The sequence below is a fragment of the Trichechus manatus genome, unplaced genomic scaffold, assembly GCF_000243295.1.
Source record: "Trichechus manatus latirostris isolate Lorelei unplaced genomic scaffold, TriManLat1.0 scaffold00094, whole genome shotgun sequence".
Lineage (NCBI taxonomy): Eukaryota > Metazoa > Chordata > Mammalia > Sirenia > Trichechidae > Trichechus > Trichechus manatus.
Genome location: NW_004444030.1, coordinates 5468674 through 5490667, shown reverse-complemented (window position 1 = coordinate 5490667; position 21994 = coordinate 5468674).

Here is a 21994-nt window from a genome sequence, read left to right as displayed (position 1 = left end):
CGAAGTGATGTGATTTTAGGTGTCCTGGGAAGGACAGTCTACCAAGCACAGATTGCTACCAGCCTGTTTACCATGAGTGCCTAAATTACACCACTGATGAGTATTCCTTTGGGTTTGCTTGTGATTTGTGTTATCAGATTAGCTCAAATCCATGCATGGAGGAAATGGGAGTGTCGAGTGGGGAAGGGAGTGAGGAGAGATGGTTGATAAATGAGACATGGCCATTGGAAGGGGGCATGATAGAACAGCTGAAGAAGACTGAGAATCTGAGATAGGAGAAAGGTATCCAGAGACAGTGAGAGTGGAAAGAGAGAGACAGAGACAGAGACAGAGAAGATGCTAACCATCAGCTCCCAGGAGTATATTAAGTCCTAGGCACATATGCATTGCCCTTTCTCCTTGGGGAAGCTTCTCTTCCTCAACCCATCCGTTGACTGTTGTTACTCCGTCCTTGATCCTCTTCTCACCTCTCTCTAAATGCTCTCCAAAGGTTATCTCATCCACACCCATGGCTTGAAACACTCCTTGTATATTAATGACTCTCAAAACTAAATGCCCTGTTCAGACCTTATCCCTGAACATCTCTTCTCGAAAGTCCCCAGAGACACCTCAACCTCAACAGGTACAAAAGCAAACTCTTCATTTCTCTCCGTTGTTCCTGTCCCCTACCCTATGCCACCCAGGCAAACCTTCTTCTGCTTTATTTCTCACTTCTGTGAGGAGCACCAACATACAACCAGGAAGTCAACTCTAAACAGGTGTTTACAGGATCTAAACAGGGTGTCAACACTCTCACCAAGTCATGGAGAGTTTACCTTTTCAAGTCCATCCTCATGTCACCAATATTGTCGCTACTACTGAAGGTCAGCCCTTACCATTTCTTACTTGGAATCCTGATCATCTCACCTCTAGTTCCATATCATTTATTGATTTTTTACTACCTTTCCATTAATTTTGCCAACTCATAATAATCTTACAAAATATCTGTCATTACTCAGGCAATAAACAACAGACCTCACATTTGAATCCAGGACTTACTGATTCCAAAGCTTTGCTCTTTTTACCATTCACCTTCCAGCCTCTTCTCCACACTCTCACCCATCCAGCCTGCCTCCTACTTCTCTGCCTTTGCATCATCAATCCATACTCACTTTCAATATTGAAGTTAGGAGTCAGATTTTTAAGACACCCTTTTCAACTGCACATTCAACATGCCACAATCTATTTTATGTGCCTCTTGTAGGCTTTCATTACATCACCCTGTTCCTCTACAACACACCTGTGAGTACTATAAGAATAGAGACTGTACAATTTGCTTTCCTCTCTCTATCCATCTCTGCCTTCTTCTGAAAGTTTAATGCTATGAAGGTTAAAAATTCAGCCTTTTATCTTTATATTCCCACTACAGTTCCTGACACATAAAAGGTATCTAGGAATGGTTTTTTGAATGAATGAATAATACCAATAAAACTCTGTGAAGTAATAGCCAGGAATTATTAAAGTCTCCATTTCAGAGAAGCAGAAAGTGAGACTTGGGAAGGCTGGATGGGCTACACAAGGGCATAATAACTTAGTGGCCAAGTCGTGACCTGAATATTTTTGTCTCCTAGTCCAGTGAGAAGGAGTCCTGGTGGCACAATGGTTAAGTGCTAGGCTGCTAACCGAAAGGTCAGTGGTTTGAACCCACCAGCCACTCCACGGGAGAAAGATGTAGCAGTCTGCTTCCATAAAGATTTACAGCACTGGAAACCCTATGGGGCAGTTCTACTCTGTACTATAGGGTCGCTGTGAGTCGGAGTCAACTTGATGACAATGGGTTTGATTTTTTGGTTTAGTCCAGTTACACAAACCAGCATCACAACATTTTTTTTTTTTTGGTTGCTTTTACATCTTTTTTCATTTTCTTTGAGTGGTCCTTTTTTTTTCCTTCCTCTTCCTTTTACTGTCAACTTACTCTCTCTGAATAAAAGCCCGAGGCCCACTCCTATGCTTCATCCACATCTTACTTATGTTGAAAATTTGGAAAGTGCAGGAAAGTACAAACAAATAAAAATCATTCAGAAAAGAAATAAAGTATTGTCAACATTTTGGTGTGTTTTTCTCCAGATTTTACTCTTTATGTAAATAAACATGTTTTTATATTTTTATGAAATTGGGATTATGTGGTACATACAGCTTTAAAAAATGACAATGTTTATTTTCCTTCGGAATCTGTAATTTGGGCAGGCTTGGTAAAGACAGCTTGTCTTTGCTCTGCTTGCTATGTTGGGTAGCTTGAAGGATGGGGTCTGGAGTAATCTAAAGGTTTACTCACATGCCTTGGGACTGATGCTGACAGTCAGCTGAGACCTTGGGTGGAGCTGTGGCTGGAACATCTACATGGGACCTTTCCATGTGGCTGGTTGGCCTTCTCACAGCAGAGTGGCTAGGTTTGAAAGGTGAATAGAGAGAGAAGGACAGAGAAAGGAAGAGAGTGAGAGCAAGAGAGATAGAGAGCCAGGTGGAAGCTGTATTACCTTTTCTAACTTCTTTTGGAATTCATGCAGTATCGCTTCCACCGTATTCTATTTTTGTTAGAAGTGAGTCACTATGCTTGGCACATATACAAGGGGAAGGAAATTAGACTTCACCTTTGGGATGGGAGGGATGTTAAATTTGAAGACATGTTTTAAAACCACCACATCTCCTACTGCCCCTTACTTAGCTTGAGTCCATGTTCTTAAATTCATTCCAAAGCTGATGGAGCTTCAAAAGCAGTCATCTATGTTGTTTGTTTTTAATTAAGGTATAGTTTACAAATGGTGGAGTACAGAAATCTCAAATATACAACTTGATGAAATTTTATACATGTATGTATGTATATGTATGTATGTGTGTGTGTAAAAGGAGCCCTGTTAGCACAATGGTTAAAGCACTCGGCTGCTAACTGAAAGGTCAGTTGTTCAAACCCACCAGCTGCTCCACAGGAGAAAGATGTGGCAGTCTACTTTAGTAAAGATTACAGCCTTGGAAACCCTATGGGGCAGTTCTACTCTCTCCTATTGGGTCGCTATGAGTTGGAATTGAATTGATGGCAATGGGTTTTGGTTTTTTACGTGTGTGTATATATACACATGGAGCCCTGGTGGTGCACTGGTTAAGAGCTCGGCTGTTAACCAAAAGGTCAGCAGTTCAAATCCACCAGCCACTTCTTGGAAACACTGTGGAGCAGTCCTACTCTGTCCAAAGGGTCGCTATTTGTTCTACATACAAATACACATATATGTAGCACATACACATATACATATGTGAAGTCCTGGGTTGTACAATTGGTTAACATGCTTACTGCTAACCAAAAGGTTGGAGGTTTGAATCCAACCAGAGATGCCTCAGAAGAAAGGCCTGGAGATCTACTTCTGAAAAAACAGTCACTGCAAACCCTAGGGAGCACATTTCTACTCTGACACACATGGGGTCACCATGAGTTGGGGTCAACATGATGGCAACTGGTAAATATGCATACACACACACACACACACATATCCATCTGCTAGATTAAGATAAGAATATTTCTAACATTCCAGATGGCTCCATCATAGCCCATCTCAGTCAGTATTCACCCCAAAGTTAAACACTAGTCTAATCTCTATCACCATAAATTAGCTTTGCATAAATGTAATCATACTGTATGTACTCTTTTGTATCCTGGCTACTTTCGCTCAGAATAGTGTTTTTGAGATGTTTCCATGCTGACGCATGTATCAGTGCATTATTTTTTATTGCTGTGTACTATTGTATATTATTCCATTGTAGGACTACACTACACTTTATCCTTTCTAATAATACAAATATTTAGATGGTTTCCAGTTTTGAGTGTTGATGAATAACACTTCTATGAATATTCTTGCTCATGTCTTTTTGTGAACATAAACATTCATTTCTCTTGGGTGTTTACTGAGGAGAGGACATGCTAGGTGTATGCTCAGATTTAGTAGATACTGGAAAACTATTTTCCAAAGTGCTTGCATCAGTTTACTCTTCCACCATGCAGACTGCTGGTGGAGTATGCAGTAGTATCTCCTTGTGGTTTTAGTTTGCATTTTCCTGATATTTAATGATCTTGAGCACCTTCTTATAAATTTATCAATAATTTAGGCATATTCTTTTATGAAGTGTATATTCAAGAATTTTGTTCATTTTTTAATTAGTGCTTTTTTATTGATTTGTAGAAGTTCATTACATGCTCAATATTTCTTCTAGCTTCGTGAACATATGTAATAAGAGTTTTATTAAGTGTTTTAATGTCCTTGTATACTAATTCTATATTTTTTGTCGTTTCTGACTTGGTATCAATTGACTGATTTTTCTCCTCATTGTGAGTTATATTTTTCTGCTTCTTTTCATGGCTGAGTAACTTTTGATTTGATGGTAGACATTATGATTTTTAACCTGTTGAATGCTGAATACTTTTTGTCCCCATGAATGTTCTTGTTGTAGTTCTGTGATGCAGTTAACTTCCTTTGAAACAGTTTAATCCTTTCTGGTAATGATTTTAAGTTTTGTTAGGTGGTCCAGAGCACATTTTTTATTTTTTATTTTTTCCCATACAAAAATTTATACATACATTGTTATGTGACTCTAATTGCTCTCCCCATACTGTGACAGCACGCTCCTCCTTTCCATCCCAGATTCCCCATGTCCATTCAACCAGCTCCCAACCCTCTCCGCCTTCCCATCTCACCTCCGGACAGAAGCTGCCCGTTTAGTCTCTTATATCTACTTGAGCTAAGAGGCACACTCCTCATAAGTATCAATTTATGTCCCACAGTCCTGTCCAATCCCTGTCTGAAGAGTTGGCCTCGGAAATTGTTTTACTTCTGGGCTGATAGAGAGTCCAGGGGCCATGCTTTGCGGGGTTCCTCCAGTCTCAGTCAGGTCTCAGGTCTTCTTACTAGAATTTGAGTTCTGCACCCTACCTTCCTCCTGCTCCATCCAGGACTCTCTGTTGTGTTCTCTGTCAGGGCGGTCACTGGTGGTAGCTGGGCACCATCTAGTTCTTCTGGTCTCAGGCTGATGAAGTCTTTGGTTTATGTGGCCCTTTCTGTGTCTTGGGCTGATACTTTCCTTGTGTCTTTGGTGTTCTTCATTCTCCTTTACTCCAGGTGGTTGGGATGAATTGATGCATCTTAGATGGCCACTTGCAAGCTTTTAAGACTCCAGATACCACTCACCAAAGTAGGATGCAGAACATTTCCAGAGCACATTTAGTCTACAGTCCTGGTGGTGCAATGGTTAAGTGCTCCGCTGCTAACTGAAAGGTCAGCGGTTCAAAACCCCCAGCTGCTCCGTGGGAGAAAGCTGTCTCAGTCTGCCTCTGTAAAGATTACAGCCTTGGAGACCCTGTAGGGTGGTTCTACTCTGCCCTATGGGATGGCTATGAGTCAGAATAGAGTTTTCAGCAATGGGTTCAGTTCTTTGGGCTTACTGAGGCAAAATCCTTTTGCATAGTCTATCTGATACCCTGTTACATAATTATAAGGTTTTCCTCTTTTGCTGGTGAGGTCAGCAACTATTCCTGGCCCTGTGTGATCTACAGGGATTGCTCCCTCTGATCATTTTGTACTTTTCCCCCCGGACTTAGGTAGTTTTTTCTCAAACATGTGCTGACTAGTACTCAGTGGAAGACTCAAGGGAAATTCTCTGCAGATCTCCGCAACTCTTGGTGCAGCTCTCTCCTCTGCAGTACTCCGTGAAGTCTAGCCTCTTTTCTTTCCCCACAGTTCCACCTCTGTCTTTTCAATTCAGGGAGGCTGCTGGACTCTGCTTAGCTTTCCCCTCCCTGTGCCATGGAGTGGGGATTCTCTCCAGGCATTGAACTTGCATAATCATAGGTCTCACTTCTTCTGTTTCCCTGCTCTCAGGAATCATTATCCTTTGTTGCTTGATGTCCAATATTTTGAAAACTCTGTCTTAGTTGTCCAGTGCTGCTACCTCAGAAATACCACAAGAGGGTGGCTTTAACAAACAGGAATTTATTTTTTCACACTTTAGGAGGCTAGAAGTTTGAATTCAGGGTACCCGCTCTAGGGGAAGGCTCTCTCTTTCTCTTTTGGCTATGGGGGAAGGTCCTTGTCTCTTTTCAACTTCTGTTCCTTGGCTCGTTGGTGATCTTCGCGTGGCATGGCATCTATTCCCCCCACCCCTAATCTCTGCTTGTTTGCTTAATCTGCCTTTTTTATATTTCAAATGTGACTGGTTTAAAACAGACCCTATACTGATAGGACCTCTTAACATAAGAAAACCCTTTCCCAAATGGGATTATAACCACAGGTATAGGGGCTAGGATTTAAAACACATATTTCTGGGGGACACAGTTCAATCCATGACACTGTCTTTTTATATAGTTTGTCTGTTTTTTCATTACTTCATGTGGTAGGGTAAATCTGGCCCCTGTTTATCCATTTTGGTTGATAGCAGAAGTCTTGCCAAATGATTTCATTTTAGAAAATATTTACAAACATTGCTTTTTCAAATTCACCTTCATTAGAGATAAGTGATTCTTTCTTCCTACATTCTAGTAATTATGATTAGCATAAAAATTTACTTAGCCATTAATGTTATGCATGGTCCCTCCCCAGTCATTTAATATCTATTTTCACTTAGTCTAATTGGGTCCTAGCTAAGAGTAAATGTTCCTCATTGAGCAGTTCTCTCCAGGAAATTTGCTTCTCAAGGATTTATAGGATTATAGCATTTTATTAAGAAAGGTTCATTTAAGTTTATTTAGGCCACTCTTATTTTATGATGAGGATACTGAGGCTCAGAGAGCAGAGATGGTTTGTGACACAAAGCATCAGCAGCAGACATTTGACCAAACTAGCTGATGGATATAATTGTGCCAGCAGGTCCCCAGCTTATGACTGGTTTGTATTTAATATGTTATTTTTAAATTTCGGTGGTTGTAATGCAGAATATATTTTCCATAGAAACAGCGCAATGGATTTGAGTCTGTATTATTGACGTATTATGAACACAGTCAGGTACATTTTAGGTTTAATAGGCTTTTGTAAACTAACATTTGAACCAATCGCTGGTGCTTGTAGAAGAAAATGCATTTCGGTTCTGAATCAGATGCAAAGAAATCATCTTTCCTTCTTGACTTCGGTAGGTTTTCTGTCAGAATTTTAGTTGACAGGAACTCCATCCAAGCATTTTTTTCTTACTAGCAAATTGTTAATTCACTCTATTTTAGCATCAACATTAACAACCAACCTTCCCTCAAGTGAAAAATAAAAGGCATTTTCCTGGGAAGATTCAGAGTCTTCCAGTTTAGATTCAGTAGGACTTTCTCAGAGAAATTTATCAACATTTCTATTTGGTATTCAGTGTTTGTGTTTCAGAGACTTCCTTTATCCGTGAGGCTGAATTTACCTCTGGGGTGTCTGGCTGGTATTCTTCTTTGTGCTTAGTTCTGTATCATGTGCCATGGGGAATATAAATGAAGAAAACAAAATAATCCCATCAAACAATTGTCTTTCGAAGAATTTATTCTAAGGACACTATTATAAAAGTATGAAAAGGCATCTGTACAAAGTGGTTTGTCACAGCATTGTTTATAATAGCAAAAGTTAGAAACCAACGTCTATAAATGGGAGATTGGCTAAATAAATTATTGTCAACACAATTGTAAACTTAGCAGCCATTATAAATTGTGATATAATTTTACGTTTATCACTATGAAAGGATATCAATAAGGTATTTTTAAAAGAAAAAAACAGGTTAAAATGGCTTTTAATATGTGAGCCAATTTATATAAAATTGTATGTAGGCACGTGTGTATGTGTGTGTATAAAGTGTGAATTATCTGGAAGCTTATTCATTGAAATGTTAGTATTGTTATTTCTTTGGTTGATGGGACTTTGTATGAAATTACTTCCTTCTGTATACTTTATTTAATTTATAAATTTTACTACAAATTTTACAATAAGGCTGTTTTCATTTTGAAAACAAGTTAAGAGACTTCCTGCCCTATAAGTGTTTAGTTAGATAGTCAAGAAACAACCAAAGAAAAGTATAAGGCAATTCAGTACATAAATAGATACTAAAATAGGTCAGCTTTACTGAAGGATGCTTTTAATGAAGCTATTTCATAGCATCTAAACTCCTGGTGGTTTACTGCCTCAAATGGGACAGTGCTTGCTTAGCTTTCTTCCCAAACTCAACTGGAGAAAGTCACTGGGAAAGACTTAGCACTGGAACCTTCTTGGGGTATACCATAGCACCCAGCCACTCTTTGTTTTCTGGTTTTATTTTGTAATCCATGTACTTCCTTCCCTGCTTCTGCTTTACTTGAATGCTCTATTGCTTATTTTCAGTTAAAAACATAAACATTTTCAAAAGAAAGGTACTGCAATGGTTAATGTTATATGTCACCTGGGCTAGGCCATGACTCTCATTATTATGTAATTATCTTCCGTTTTGTGATCTGATGTAAGGGGCGTTTCCTTGGGGGTGTGGCCTGCATTCAATATATATGGATGTTCTGGCAAAGCCCTCTCTCTTTCTCTCTTGATCCTGCATACAATTCGTCATCCTCTGAACTCTAATTCTTGGGACTTGAGCCAGCAGCCTGCTGTCCAACCTGCACATTTTGGAATTCACCAGCTCCACAGCCCTGTGAGCCAGTAGCCTGCCATCTGACCTGCTGATTTTGGGTTCATCAGCCCCTGCAACCACGTGAGTCAAGAGAAGCCTCCAGCCTGATGCCTGACCCATGGATTTGGGACTTGTCAGTCTCCACAATTGTGTAAGCCATTTCTTCAAAATAAATCTCTCTCTCTCTCTCTCTCTCTATATATATATATATATATATACGCTTCACTGGTTTTGCTCCTCTAGAGAACCCAGCCTAAGACAGGTACAATATGTAACTCACAAGTAACTATGTCACCTCGCTGGCAAAAGTTCCAGGGTCAATAAATAAAGTGTCCTTGCTCCCTAGCTTCAGGGTCAACTATACTATTCTGTGAAAAGAATTGCAGCATATACATCGACTTGTTTATAATCGTGTGAAATTGTAGGTTCACCAATGCTCTTGTGTTCCAAAACTCCCTGTAGCCTAACTCAAGGCAGTTTATCTGAGACAGCAGGCATCTTATAAATAAGCTGAAATTCTGTATAACTAAATGAGAATAGCAGTCATAAAGGTATAATTGGAAAGGACCTTGAGAGGTTGTTTCTATGGATTAATGACTATACAATTTATTTGTAAAGGCTGTCTTCCTTGAAGGGGGATTGTCCCATCGCCTTCCTTCTTGTTGCAATTAAGAAGCTAATTCTTGGCATGTTTCCTAGGCCAAAGATTCTGCATATTACTTTTTTTACATCTTTATTGCACAAGGTTGATCATACCACAAATGGATTAGACTGTACTTTACTCCAATTCAACATCCAACCTCCATGTCTATCCTGGCATTTATTGATTTCCAGTGCTTTCATGTTAATTCCAGGACTTGTGGTTGTATTTCTTGGCCTTGTCTTCATTAGTAGTGCTTAATCTTTGAGTCCCACCTTCCAGTCCCTAGGTTAGACAAGACAGGGTCCAAATACCTATTTGTATTATTTAGGGAAATGCTAGCCACTGAAATAATAACTCCAAAATTATAGTGACTTACAAAAACCAAAACCAAACCTGTTGCCATCGAGTCGATTCCGACTCATAGAGACCCTACAGGACAGAGTTGCACTGCCCCATAGGGTTTCCAAGGAGCGGCTGGTGGATCCGAACTGATGACCTAACTGGTTAGCAGTCGAACACTTAACCACTGTGCTACCAGGTCTCCATTATAGTGACTTAACATAATAAAATTATATATCTCACTTTCCCAACTCCCATGCAGGTGTACCAGGGTAGTGGACAATCCTCCACCATGTGGTAATTCTACATGGCTCCTACATCATCTAGGGCCTCATCATGCTCTGCCTATAGGCAGAAAACGGAAAAAAGCGGGTGGAGAAGGCACATCTGCTTTTAACTGCCTTTATCCAGAGGCGATATACATTACCTCCACACATATTCCATTGGTGAGAACCATTCATATGGCCCATTAGTTTGCAAAGGGTTTTGGGAACTGTAGTTACTGACTGGGCAGTCATTTCCAAGCAATACTCTATAGTATAGAAAGGGGAGTGTAATTTTTTTTTTTTTTAATAAATAGTTAGCTCTCTCTGAAACACCATTGTGCTATTTATTAGGTCTGTGACGTTGGGCAATCTAGTTACCCTCCATGACTCTCCTTTTATTCATTTACAAAACAGAGCTAATACCTACTTGTTATGGATTGAATTGTGTACCCCCCCCCACAACCACCCAAAATATGTGTTGAATTCATAGCCCTTGTAATTGTAGATGTGATCCTGTTTGGATATAATAGGGGTTTTATTTTGTTAGGTTAATGAGGTCATACCAGTATAGGGTGGCTCCTAAACCTAATCACTTTTGAGTGATAAAAAGACCAGAATAGACATAGACCAACCACATGGGGGAAGACAGACATCATGTGAGAATTGTCTACAAGCCAAGGAATGTCCACGGCTACTGATAAGGAAGGATTCAACGTGGCTGAGGCCCTGATTTGGGCATATAGCTTCTAGAACTGTAAAAAAAAATTCTGTTCTTTAAATCCACTTATTTGTGGCATTTGTGTTACAGCAGTACTAAGTAACTAAGACACTACTTCACAGGGTTATTGTGGGGATCAAATAAAATGGTATATGAGAAAGCCCTTTGCATGGTGGCTGACATATAATATGTGGTCAATGTCTTATTTTTACTTTCTTTCTCTTCATCTCCACATACAACCAAAATCACTATGTCTTACTTTTCCTCCATTCAATTGCCTGATAGATTTAGTTGATGAAAGTTAGGTATTCATGGTTTAGTGGATTAGCGAGTCTAACACCACCAAATCTGGGACATAATGCTTTCAGGAGTGTGAGTGTTCAAATGTGAGTTTCCAGCACTGTGGCCCACCAATGGGGAAGAAATGCTTGGACAGGGAAGCCTTCGCATTCACCCCTTAGATTGTACCATGAGATGCCTTCTTTACTTAATTAGGTGCTGGGTCTCTAGGGAAAAATTAGTCAACAGCTCAATCATAAAATCAGCCTTCTTAAGCCTCTCCATTTAAAAATTTTAATTAGTATTGTTTCTTCTGCTTGAATAGTTTCCAAATTTACATCTCATTTCTGTTTCTTATTGTTTCAGACTGGCTATATGGATTTAAGCAATAAAGTAAGAGTAATATTTGACCCTCATCTGAAATGCCAACTTACTAGTCCACTAAAATGTTGAAGTCAGACCAAATGATGACAGCTCCTGACAAAATCAACCCTGATTCCCCCTTTAATCTGCCCTGTCCCTCACCTTCAGGCTGGCCTGTGGGGGAAGGTTCAAAGCTCTTCTGTCTACTTGAGCATCCAGAGGCAAGGCCACTCTGGGCAACCTTTGTCCTGTTTGCTTCCAGTTACTAATTGGAGTGAGAACTTTGGATTCTAGCCCTGATGCCACCACTAACTAAGGAGGTGACCAGGGACATTCAGTTCCCCTCCAGACATCAGCTTTTTCATTTGCAAATTGAGAAAGGTGAATTAGATTGAGAATTGAGTTAGATTATCTTGCAAACCTCTCAAAACTCCAAGGAGTCTATAAGCCTTCGCTTTCATTGGCAATTTGAGGTGCCTTGTGATGTCTGCCACACCTTTGATCAAAGCTAAGGAGGCATTTACCAGCAGGAAGGCATTTTTCCCCACACACATATCTACTTGTGATCAAAATGTTTGAGGATTATTGTGTTCTTTCATGGCAATACACAATCAAACACCAGATGCTCAGGATTCAAAAATAAAAAAGCAGATGAGCAATTTGATCTCTTCCATCTGATAAACTCTGATAATGAAGAGGCTGACACAGATACCTTGACGATGGCTCAGTCTGGGCTCCCTTCAGACAGGCTGCCTTGGAATCAGTCATGGAGCCATCTCTGAAGTTGGCAAGAACAACAACATTTGAAGCAGGGAAGTCTGAGTGATGGGGAAGGGACTGACATGAGCTTTACTTAGCTACAAGACCACAGACTCAGAAGCACTAACAGTAAGAGTCCACAGAACAAGAATAGATGGAAATGGATGATTCCAGAGAGACCTCTGAGACGCTGTCATATATTTCCTCCAATGCTTTTAGGTGGAATTATACAAGTGAGATCGGAACTGTTTTACATAGGCAAAAAAAAGAGAGAATTTTGCAACAATGCCACCATAGGTTTACAAAGAAAGGGTATGTCATAAAATCATCTTCATCTATATGAAAAAAGCAGGGCTTCAAACCAGTTTGTTTCAGTTCAAATTCCTGCTGAGAATTTGCATTTCCACCCTCAGATATACTGAATCAGAACCTACATTTTAACAACATCCCTAGGTGATTCTTATGTATGATAAATTTTGAGAACCACTGCTCTACTAGTGGAGCTCTGGTGGCGCAGTGGTTAAGTACTCAGCTGCTAACCAAAAGGTCAGCAGTTCGGATCCACCAGCTGCTCCTTGAAAACCTTATGGGGCAGTTCTACTCTGTCCTATAGGGTCGCTATGAATTAGAATCAACATGACGGCAACGGGTTTGGTTTGGTTTTTTTTTTCCTGGCTCTCTTAGTGGTTCTCAGAACTGGTCCCTAATCAGCAGCATTAGCATCACCTGGGAACTTATTCTGAATGCATATTCTCAGCAGGGTTTCGAAGCAGAATGAACCACTGGTTCCAAGGCCTGGAAAAAAGTGCATTTTTTTTTTCTGCCACAAAACGACATGGGAAACAGCACTTTTTATACTGGTGTTATGGATTGTTTCTAAGCACAATTAAATTTCTTGGCATTTTGGACGAAGTGGTTAAAAATCGGGTGCTAACCAAAAGGCTGGCAGTTTGAATCCACCAGCTGTTCCTTGGAAACCCTATGGGGCGGCTCTACTCTGTTCTATAGGTTCGCTATGAGTCAGAATCCACTTAATGGCAACAGGTTTTGGTTGTCTGTATTTGAGTATCTATATTATTTGGAGCCCCTGGGTGGTGCAAATGGATAACACACTTGGCTGCTATCCAAAAGGTTGGCAGCTTCAACCCACCCAAAGGCACCTTGGAAGAAATGCCTGGAGATCTACTTCCAAAAAATCAGCCATTGAAAACCCTGTGGAGCACAATTCTACTTTGACACACTTGGGGGTGCCATGAGTCAGAGTTGACTTGACGGTAACTGGAAAAAAAAACAAAAATGCCACTATTACTAATCTCATCCTTTGAAATCTGTCAAAGAGTTAGTGAAATCAGTGTCCTCTGATGTAGTCTAGACTGCTCATGTGAAAAACCTGTTCTCTTCTGTTTTCCTCTTCCTCACCTCTTTCAGGGACCTCTCATCGCCAGGGTGCCCAGTGCCTCATAAGGGTGCTTGAGTCACTCTATCAACAAACAAAACAATTTTCTAAAATCGATTCACACTAGTATTTCACTGACTTCATACTTACTACCTCCAGAAGCTCTTTCATTTGAAAAGAGAATTGTGTTGGTGGGGTGTCTTTGTTCCCTAGCGCTTCCATGACAAAATACCACAAAGTAGGTGGCTTTAAAGAACAGGAATTTATTGTCTCGCAGTTCTGGATGCTAGAAGTCTGAATTCAGTGTATGGGCTGTGTCAATTTCTTTTGAGGGTTCTGAGAGAGGAACTTTCTTCCTCTCTCCGAGCTTCTAGTGGCTGCCAGCAGTCCTTGGCATTCCTTTGCTGCTTGTAGATGTATCTTCACGTGGCACCTTCCCTGTGTTTGTGACTCTGTTTCTATGTTTGTTCTCCCCTTTTATAAAACACCACTAAAAAGGGATTAGGATTAAGATCCACCCTACTCTAAAATGACCTTGTTTAATTTAACTGATAAAAGAAAAACCCTATTTCCCAATAAGGTCACATTCACAGATACAGGGGTTATGACTTCAACATAGCTTTTTGGGGGACACAATTCAATCCATAACACAGAGTAATGCCTACGCCATGGGAATGGGTCTCAAATTACAGAATTTCAGGCACAATGACACCTGGTCTATCTGGGGAGATACTCGGGGGCAGAAAATGCTAGTCAGATTACTTATTCTGTTTACAATTCAGGTGTCTTACACTCGGAGCTTTGAACTGGTTCATTCTGGTTCAACGCCCTGCTGAGAATTTGCCTTTCCACTCCAGATATACTGAATCAAAACCTACATTTTAACAAGATCCCCAGGTGATGCTTTATGTATAGATAAGAATCACCTGGGGATTTTATTAGACTTCTTATGTATATATAAGCATCACCTGGGGATCTTGTTAAACTATAGATTCTGATTTAGTATTTCTGGGGTGGAAAGGCAAATTCTCAGCAGGAGTTTGAACCAGAATGAACCAGTCTGAAGCCCTGCTTGCGCTGTATACATAACATTTTCTTTTCTATTTACTTTATTATCCTTATGAGCTGGGTTCGAGGCTAAAGTAGGCTTACATCATCCATTTTAGCCAGTGGTTTACCATAAAGTACACTTTACAGATTCATCCTTTAATGAGTGAAATCTGGTATGATTTGTCTGGAAATATGACTTCCTCCATTGGCTTCCATTTTCTTGCACATCAGCTTTTGCAGATGATTTTGAAGTCTGTGTTAGTCACGTTAGGTAAGCTCTCAGCACCGAGCAACACATCCCCATCAAAGCCTCAGCATAATAGCTACAGGACTCCGGGGCCCACAGAGAGACCAGTGAGGGAAATCTGACTCAGTTTATTTAAAAAAATAACTTTTCTGACACATAAAATTGCTATAATTCTACTCACACCAGGAACCAGTGGCAAAAATTAATGGCAAATCACCTATCAGCTTTTATTTCTATTTGCTTATGCCTGACCCTTCAGAGCCACATAACAATTGTTCTGAGCTGAAAACAACAGGAAGAATGTGAGGATGTCCTGTACATTCTAACCAAAGCAGGTGCCTTGGGGTCGATTTGAATGCATGACGACCCCATGTGAGTCAGAGTACAACTGTGTTCCGTAGGGTTTTCAATAGCTGGTTTTTTGGAGGTAGCACATCAGGACTTTCTTCTGAGGTGCCTCTGGGTGGACTTGAACCTCCAACCTTCTTGTTAACAGTTGAGTACTTTAACCATTTGCACCACATAAGGACTCTGTAAATTTAAGGGCATAAGCAAATCTGGTTTGTAATAGACAGGTCATGGGGCTTTCTTCAGAGGAATTGTTTCTGGGAGGCAAGATGAAGATGTTGTTTATTGTTAGGTGCTGGCAAGTCAATTTCTGACTCATAGCAACCCCATGTGACAGAGTAGAACTGCCTCGTAGGGTTTTCTTGGCTGCAATCTTTACAGAAGCAGATCACTGGGCCTTTCTCCCACAGAGCTGCTGGATGGGTTTGAACTTCCAGCCTTTCAGTTAGCAGTCAAGCAGTTAACCACGGCGCCACCAGGGCACCAAAAGATGAAGATTAGGAAAAAAAAAAAAAACCTCTTGCCGTCAACTTGGTTCTGATTCATCCTTGTGGTACAGTGGTTAAGAGCTCAGGCTGCTAATCAAAATGTTGGCAGTTCGAATTCCCCAGCTGCTCCTTGGAAACCCTATGGGGCAGTTCTACTCTGTCGTATAGGGTCACTGTGAGAAGATGAAGATAGGAAAGTTTAAATTGCCTCAGAAGGATTAGCTTTCCTCATTCCAGCTATTCCCCTCAAGCCATGAGAAATAGAGTCAGAGTCTTTGCCAGTCTGTGCTTCAGTTTTCTCATCCTGAAAAGGGATTTTCGCTTAAGATTAATACAGTTAAAATAGAAGCACTGTGTGAATGTGAAGTGTCAGTGCTCTGGACACCAGAGTCAAGAAGATGTCCACCATCTTTGCTCCTTTGACTACAAGTCTTCATTCTTTGGCAGTTTCCGTCCTTTACAGTCAAATTTAGATCTTTGGTTGCCTATAAACTGAGTCAATGTTCTCTGAAAGCCTTACTAAATAACAGACATTCTCAAACATCTCTTGGTGTGTAACAAATGTCAAATAATGGTGATATGCTGTTATTAAAAAATGTTAGTTTCCTGAAGTGACTCAAAGTTGATTTATTTTTCTTTCTGTATAAAGAAATCTATTTGACTGTACAATGGCACCCCAGAAAGATGTGCAATGGTGAATAATTTAATAATTTCACAAAAAACATTTTGCACTTCAGCATAATATAAAATTGGGTAAACTTTTAGTTTAAAATAAACTTTATCTTATAGTCAGTTCCTCTCATTTCTTCTTATACTTTCAAAGGTGAGAAAAAGAGGTGAAATTTCATTTGATCAATGTGTAAAAACCAATGTTTTACTAAAAATAGTCCTAATTAATTGTGTGTGTGTGTGTGTGTGTGTATACATATATATGTATATGTATATATATAACCAGTTTACACCACAGAACAAAAGTTGGAGACTTTACTAAACTTGATGAGCTCTGAATTTTACTATTGGCTCTTATTATAAGTTGTGGTCCTGCCATGAGTAGCTGTTAATATTAGAGTGACACCTGGTTTAAAAAAAATTAACATAATTGGTTATCTGAACCAATTAATGGTAATTTTACAATGGGGGTCCTCATTACAATGAGGGTCCCCAGGACGCCTACACATCTGACCTGCTGTCAGATCGGCTCTGACTCATAGTGACCCTATATGTCACAGAAAGAAATGTTGCCCAGTCCTATGCCATCGTCACAATCATTGCTGTGTTTTAGCTCATGTCGCAGCCACTATATCAATCCATCTCATTAAGAGTCTTCCTTTTTTTCACTGACCCTCCACTTTACCAAGCATGATGTCCTTCTCCAGGGATTGGTCCTTCCTGACAACACGTCCAACATAAGTGAGTTGAAATCTCACCATCCTTGATTCAAAGGAACATTCTGGTTGTACTTCCTCCAAGGCAGATTTGTTCATTCTTATGGTAGTACATGGTATGTTCAATATTCTTTGCCAACACCACAATTCAAATGAATTGATTTTTCTTTGGTCTTCCTTTTTCACTGTCCAGCTTATGAGGTAATTGAAAATGCCATGGCTTGGGTCAGGTGCACCTTAGTCATCGAAGTGACATCTTTGCTTTTCAGCACTTTAAAGAGGTAGATATTATAAGTTAAACCTGAAAAAATACATGGCTTGATAACTATTACAACATCATATAATTCTGCATATATAACATATATAGTAGTTAAGACATGTGTCTTCCAAAGTGAACTCTAAATGTCTCTGATACCAACTGCAAATTCAGTTCTTCTTCAGACCCTAACAACCTGGAGCTAGGTCAGAGAACACAAATTAAGGGAACAGTCCTCCAGGCTGCCAAGTCTGCCCAAGACTTCAGACACCAGCCACAAGCTTGGGGGTCCCCAGGACTCCCACACATCTGACCTGTTGGTGACAAATTCAGGGGTTCTCCCTGCACCCTTGGGTTTGGTAATTTGCTAGAACAAGCCACAGAACTCAGGAAAGTGCTATTCTTATGACTGCAGTTTTATTATAAAGGATACAAAAGAAGAGACGCACATGGCAAGGTCTGGGAGAGTCCCCGATGTGGAGCTTCTGCATACCCTAGGATGTGTTACCTTCCTGTGCATCAGTGTCTTTCACCTACCATGAAGCTCACCTGAACTTCTCCTCCCCTTCAATTGCACAAAGTATTAGGTGTGGTCTACAGTACTCCATGAATATTAAAGACATTCTAATCACTTGGGAAATTCCAAGGATTTAGAGGCTACCTCTTAGGAACCAAGATCAAAGACCAAATTCATTGGGTAAAGTAATTCTTCACCCCACGCTAGTTAATCTGGAAGATTGTAAGATTTGGTTTTCCCACTCTCCTCAAGACCAATTTAGAATATTGAGGAAGGTTCAGAATTTGTGCCAATAGATATAGACTTGAGTCTTGGCACTATGATTTCTTCACTGTATAAACTATTAAAGAATAGGTTTTGTGATCTGTAACTGGAGATCAAATAAGCATATTCTATTCTTCTTAAGATCTTGTTTCAAGATCTATCCTGAAGTACAATGCTGTCAGTGATAGGGTAATATACCTACATAAAGACCAGTTAATACGACTATTATTCAAGTTTATGCACAAAATACGAAGGCCAAAGATGAAGAAATTAAAGATTTTTACCAACTTCTGCAGTCTGAAATTGATCAAACATGCAGTAAAGATGAACTGATAATTACTGATGATTGGAATAGGAAAGTTGGAAAATACAGCCTTGGCGATAGAAACAACGCCAGAGATCACATGATAGAATATTTCCAGACCAACGGCTTTTTCATTGCGAATACCTTTTTCTCAACAACATAAATCGTGACTATACACATGGACCTCGCCAGATGGAATACACAGGAATCAAATCGACTACGTCTGTGGAAAGAGAGGATGGAAAACTCAAATATCAACAGTCAGAACAAGTCCAGGGGCTGACTGCAGAACAGACCATCAGCTGCTCATATGCAAGTTCAAGATAAAGTTGAAGAAAATTAGAACAAGGCCATGAGAGCCAAAGTATGACCTTAAGTATATCCCACCTGAGTGTAGAGACCATTTTAAGAATAATTTTGATACACTGAACACTAACAACCATAGACCAGATGAGTTGTGGAATAACATCAAGGACATTATACATGAAGAAAGACAGTGGTCATTAAAAAGAGAGGAAGGAAAGAAAAGACCAAAATGGATCCCAGAAGAGACCCTGAAACTTGCTGTGGAACACAGAGTAGCTAAAGCAAAAGGAAGAAATGATGAAGTAAAACAGCTGAGCAGAAGATTTCCAAGGGTGGCTCAAGAATACAAAGAAAAGTATTATAATGAAATGTGCAAAAGACCTGGAGTTAGAAAACCAAAGGGGAAGAATATCTCAGCATTTCTCAAACTGAAATAACTGAAGAAAACATTCAAGCCTCCAGCTGCAATATTAAAGAATTCTATGGGGAAATATTAAACGATGCAGGGAGCATCAAAAAAAGATGGAAGGAATACACAGTCATTGTACCAAAAAGAATTGGTCAATGTTCAAACATTTCAGGAGGTAGCATATGATCAAGAACCAATGGTACTGAAGGAAGAAATCCAAGCTGTACTGAAGGCATTGGTAAAAAAACAAGGCTCCAGGAACTAACAGAATACCAACTGAGATGTTTCAACAAACTGATGCAAAGCTGGAAGAGCTCCCTCGTCTACACCAAGAAATTTGAAAGACAGCTACCTCGCCAACCAGCTGGAAGAGATCCATATTTGTGCCCATTCCAAAGAAAAGTGACCCAACAGAATGTGGAAATTATCGAACAACATCACTAATATCACACACAAGTATAATTTTGCTGAGGATCTTTCAAAAGCAGTTGCATCACTATATTGACAGGGAACTGCCAGGAATTCAAGCCAGATTCAGAAGAGGATGTGGAAAGAGGGAGATCAGTGCTGATGTCCGATGGAACTTGGTTGAAAGCAGAGAATACCAGAAAGATGTTTACCTGTGTTTTGTTGACTATTCAAAGACATTCAACTGTGTGGATCATAACAAATTGTGGATAACATTAACATTTCGAAGAATGGGAATTCCAGAACACTTAATTGTGCTAATGAGGAACCTGTACATAGACCAAAAGGCCGTTGTTGGAACATAAAAAGGGGATACTGCATAGTTTAAAGTCAGGAAAGGTGTGAGTTAGGGTTGTATCCTTTCACCATACTTGTTTAATCTGTATGCTGAGCAAATAATCCAAGAAGCTGGACTGTATGAATAAGAACATGGCATCAGGATTGGAGGAAGACTCAATTAACAACCTGACATATGCAGAGGACACATCCTTGCTTGCTGAAAGTGAAGAGGACTTGAAGCATACAGGTGAAGATCAAAGCCTACAGCCTTCAGTATGGATTACACCTCAACATAAAGAAAAAATAAATCCTCACCACTGGACCAATAAGCAACATCATGATAAACAGAGAAAAGATTGAAGTTGTCCAGGATTTCATTTTACTTGGATCCTCAATCAACACCCATGGAAACAGCAGTCAAGAAATCAAATGATTCACTGCACTGGGCAAATCTGCTGCAAAAGACCTCTTTAAAGTGTTAAAAAGCAAAGATGTCACTCTGAAGACTAAGGTGTGCCATGATGTCTTTAGTCTCCTCATATGCATGCAACAGTTGGACAATGAATAAAGAAGACCGAAGAAGAATTGATGGCTTTGAAATATGGTGTTGGCAAAGAATATTGAATATACCATGGACTGCCAGAAGAAGGAACAAACCTGTCTTGGAAGAAGTATAGTCAGAATGCTCCTTAGAAGTCAGGGTGGCAACACTTCGTCTCACATGCTTTGGACATGTTATCAGGAGGGACCAGTACCTGGAGAAGGACAACATGCTTGGTAAAGTAGATTGTAAGAGAAAAAGAGGAAGATCCTCAACGAGATGGATTGACACAGTGGCTGCAAGAATTGTGAACATAACAAGGATTACGCGGATGGCACAGGACCGGGCAGCATTTCATTTGTTGTACATAGGGTTACTGTGAGTAGGAACTGCCTCGATGGCACCCAACTACAATAGCAACATTCTTCTTATCTTTTGGGGTTATTGTGATGTTTGAAAAAGATAACATGTATTATGTTCTTTGTAAATTGCAAAGGACTTTGCAAATGCTAGATTTAATTTATCAGTCATGTAAGAATAAGGAAATAGGAGGCTTACAGTGAAAATGAAAAAAAAAAAAACAGTGAGGAGAGATAGGAAAAGAAATTCAATTTTAAATGACCAGTAAGTTACAGGCATTTACAAATTTTTTAGCTCGTTTAAGTCTCACAACAATGTGAATAAAATGCTATTCAGTACCTCAATTTGTAAATGAGAAAAGTAATGATCTGAGAATTTGTTTAAGATACACAGCTAGTCAGCTCTGGAGCCAGTGTTTGAACCCATGTTCATCTCATTATATCATTCTGTTTTTCCAGACAAAACATTTTACCTCTTTCAAACACAGTTTCATATGGGCAGACTATGATGCACATTTATTTACTCATCTGCTTGTTCAGTAAACATTTATTCTCCATCAGCACTAATAAGTCATTGTTCTTGGTTCTGCTGAGGATACAGAAATGAGTAAAACACAGTCCCTCCGCTTAGGGAGCTACAACCCACTGTCTACAGTCAATTCTTGGCTTTCATTGATGGTGGCAGGAGGAAGGATAATTAAAAAACTTGGAGATGGACTCTGTAAGTTTATTCTCAGTTTGAGGATCACGTTCTCTAATTTGCTGAAGTTTCCGTTTAATTAAGAGCCAAGCAGACTCTTATTTTGCAGTTGAAAATCTAAAATGAATCATTGTACTCTCCCTGCTTGGTAACTAGAGTATTAAGAATATAAACAGAGTTGTTAAAAGTACTGGCTTTGGAGTCAGAAAGAGCTGTGTTCAAATACTAGCTACGCTTACCAATTGTATAAGTTTGGGAAACTGCTTCACCTCTCCAAGCTTCAACTTCCTTTCTAACTGCCAAATAGCAATAACCCCATACCCCAGTGTTGTTCCGACTATAGGGTTGCTGTGAGTTTTGTCCAGAGTTGTTGAAAGGATTAAGTGTACTAGCCCCTGCGTGTGTCTGTGTGCATGTGCATTTGAGTGTATGCACACATCATGTATATAATGTAGGTTAACCCTTACCACAATCCCTTGTTTTCTGCAAACAGTCCTCAAATTATGTTGTTGCTACGTGCCATCTTGTCAGTTCCTATTCATAGTGACCCTATATATGCAGAAGGAAACGCTGCTCGGTCCTGTGCCATCCTCACAATTGTTGTTATGTTTGAGCTCGTTGCTGCAGCCACTGTGTCAGTCTATATCATTGAGGGTCTTCCTATTTTTCGCTGACC